The sequence below is a fragment of the Frankliniella occidentalis genome, unplaced genomic scaffold (assembly GCF_000697945.3).
Source record: "Frankliniella occidentalis isolate FOCC.00 unplaced genomic scaffold, Focc_3.1 Scaffold4, whole genome shotgun sequence".
NCBI lineage: Eukaryota > Metazoa > Arthropoda > Insecta > Thysanoptera > Thripidae > Frankliniella > Frankliniella occidentalis.
The window spans coordinates 3,684,811-3,688,255 of record NW_026267134.1 but is presented as its reverse complement, the minus strand read 5'-3'; the positions used below and the strand labels follow the sequence as shown (position 1 = coordinate 3,688,255).

The 3,445-nt window shown below is 52.6% G+C and overlaps 1 protein-coding gene across 1 annotated transcript in view; it reads right to left on the bottom strand.

Annotated features, from left to right (window-relative positions):
• LOC113204140 (neuropeptides capa receptor-like) overlaps positions 1 to 1,772 on the bottom strand; it is a 138,520-nt gene extending 136,748 nt beyond the window's left edge. The window contains exon 1 of the mRNA XM_026419167.2: positions 1,628 to 1,772. The gene's annotated coding sequence lies outside the window, so the exon portion shown is untranslated. The remainder of the gene's footprint in view (positions 1 to 1,627) is intronic.
• Positions 1,773 to 3,445: the final 1,673 nt, after the last annotated feature.

Here is a 3,445-nt window from a genome sequence, read left to right as displayed (position 1 = left end):
GGGGGGTGGTAGAGCCATCTGGTGGCGCTGCGGGGGGTAGCGCCACCGCGGGGGGTAGCGCCGCAGCGCCGCGGTCGATACGCCGCGAGAGGGAAAGAGAGAGAGGAGGGAAGTACCGGGCCGGGCGGGCTCGTCAGTCACTCCGCTACAAGAGCGCGCGTCACTCGTAATCCCCGGCCCATTCCGTGGCGAGGGGGATCCTGATGGCCAATCGGGGCTGCTCGTCCGGCCCAGAACCAGGCGGAAGGGGAAAAATGGGAGCCCCAACAGGGGGGATTTGTGCAGCAGAGGAGGGTATAGCGTGGCAGGAGGCAGTGCGATCAGAAACAGCGGTGCATCAGACAGCCAGCGGGTGCTCTAGGCGGTGTTGGTCGTGGTGCCCTAGATCTCGCATGCGACTACAATACGACGGCCGTCTTGCTGCCAAAGGCTATAGAGAGGGATAGGAGGGGCTTAAATCATGGAGGCGACGTGCCAGGCCAGCCCGGACACAGCCACTTGGCAGGGGGCTGTCCTGTCAGGAGTGCGCGAGGGGCACGTAGGGGTGTGGGGGGGCTCAAGGAGGGGCCCCAAGAGGGGCGCCCTGCTCTGCCCCCCGCTGGCCGGTGCGGTGAGGGAGGAGGAGCGCCGGGCGGGTGGGCCGCGCGGCCACAGCGCTGCACGCCGGATGGCCTATCCCCACGTGATCGGGCGCTTCGGCCAGGCCAGACCGCCGTTACACAGTGGGGGGGAATCGACCTCGAACCGGCCACAACAATTTGTCGCGTTGCCGCGATCGATCGAATATTTTGGGTTTTCCAGAGCTGATGTGTCATTAACACATGCTCTAGCCTAACAAACTCAAAAATATAAAAGAATAAAAATATATATTGTTCTATCAGTATGTAAGAATGTAAAGTATGAATTCTTCCAGCTAGATCGACTGGAACAAAGCTAAACTGGTAGCAATGCCCAAGTGTTCAAACATCCAACTGAATTGGTGAACAATGGCAGAAAAGTACAGTTGCCCGCACTTATGTTTTCATGTGATCAACCTATTGGTTCACCTCTAAGATAACACGTAGTGTGATGCAACAGGTTGCACCTTCAAAACATTTGTGATTATTCAGCAAAACTATGTGCTCAAAGCACTCGGACTAAAATGAAAGAAATTGAAATCAAGAAAAAAGGAATTGTTAAAGCTAAAACGTACACTAAATAGTACTATAGTTTTACACCGTCTCAAATGCTACAACAATTGTATTGTGCATCCAAGTTTCGATAGCTGAACTAAAATGTTGTCGCAAGCAGCTGCTCAAAGCTGATGTTACGGCAAAATACATCTTTATTACCCCATTTGGTACAATAATTGCATTGCCAATAAAACTTGTAACCACTGCCATTGTTCTCAGACATGAGAAAAGGCAGAGGTTGATCACTATCAGTATGCCATTTTCAGAATTTTAATAACTCTAGTGTAACTGTTGTTACCCTAAACATTTTTTGATACAATATTTTACGTGTGTTCTACCACATTCTAGTTAACGTCTTCAGCAAAGATAACCAAGCTTAGCCTAACCTAACACATTAAATGGGTGTTAAAATGCTACCTATAAGCTGTCAAAAAGACAAAAAGATAGGAACTTACCTCACAATTTCTCTTGTGCAAGCTCACACAATCAGGGCTCAGAATCGGGTGACAATTATAAACATTATAAATCCACTTCTACAAAACCAAAACCGCGCACTACGCCATGACAGTAAACACTAAAGGTAGCAGACTGGTCCAGTGTTACCACCATAGCTAGAAAGTCAGAGACGGAAACAGAACTCGGAAACAGCTTGCCGGTCACACTTTATCACTTTTGTGACAAAGCCTCAAATTATGAACAGTTTTTTTTTCCACCCGACCCCACTAAAGGAAACCCCGAAAAGTTATCGCCATCTTTTGATAAGGTGTTCCCAGCACATCAAAACGCACAAATGGGTAAAGAAAGAAAGAGAGAGAAAAAAAGGCTGGCCGGGCGGGTCCCAGGTGGGACTCGAACCCCAGCGCGGGTTGCCGACTGGTCGAGCTTCTCGTACAATGCGTAAAAATTCAAACATAAAAAGGAATAATTTGAAGGCGCGCCGAGTATTAGAACCCCCGACTCACAGTTCAAACATTGCAGGAGACCGGTCTCGAAACGGCAGGTGAGAGGGTGTCGTGATGGGACCGGTTCTTCTCCCGCTCAAGCTACTGCGCTGACTCGTGCCTTTAGCCTAGCTCGCCCGATCACATACACTGTGGCGGCGTAGCCGCGCCGGTAGACAGTCGGCCCCGTGCGCCACACGTCAGGGGTTCGAATCTCCGATTCCAGCTACATTTTTCTGAACCGGTCGAACTCTTGGAGTTGAACTTAAACCCGTCATTTCAATGGGCCACCTTCGTGGATGAACGAACGGTCTGGTGGTTAACGCTGTCCCACTGGGCCGGGGGTGACGATGACTCGGCACTGGGGTCCCATTAGGGGCAAAGGTTCGACCCTCGGCGAAAGCGTGCCGAGTAAGGGCCATCCCAGCCACAGCGGGAGTGGTAACCCGTGTGGAATTGATAAGTCCTTAGAATCTGGCTCCTCGAAGGGATTCCACGACTCGGAAGCTTTCCGCTCGGATCGCATCTGGGTGCAGTACAGGCTAACCACCGTACGCCCGTCTCCTCTCTTTCTAACTCCCTCCGCCCTACCCCCCATTCCCGGTCAAGCGGGCAGGTGGGAACCTAGTCGATGGCTGTAAACTCCGGTGTGAGCGAGATAGTCAAGAAACCCGGCCCTCAGCTGGGAGCCTGAAAACACCGGATCCCATACCGAACTCCGAAGTTAAACAGGCGGGTCCCCGTGTCAAAGCGGGGTGGGTAGGGCCCACATTTTTTTCCTTTTTGGAAATTTTATAGGTAAAGTGAATCCGGCTCTAAGAGGCATTTTAACTGCCGGTTGCACGGAGTTGATTCACGTCTAAAGCTTGGTGCCACACTGCCGCACTGCCCGTAAGGCGCTCCGGACACCTGGGGTAGGCGGTACGCGCGAACGCGCCGTTGCTGGCGGGTTTGCCTACTTCTGCCCAGAGAGGCGCCCCGGCAACCACGAGTGGGCAAAGCCGCCCGCACCGGCGCGTGCACCGAAACACCAGAAACACGCGTTACATAATGAATCGAAATTACGCCGAAGATGTTTTTGCTGATTATATCATAGGTTTCAAGATGGGCTACCGTTTCATCAATTACACTTGACCTAATCGGCGTGTTTTTCTACGGATCCTTCGAATCGAACAAACACGTGAGTTTGTTCAGCTGACGTAGTAGACCGCGCGACTTTGGTCCTCTCAAACCATTGCCCAAGAGGGGCGCCCTGCTCTGCCCCCCGCTGGCCGGTGCGGTGAGGGAGGAGGAGCGCCGGGCGGGTGGGCCGCGCGGCCACAGCGCTGCACG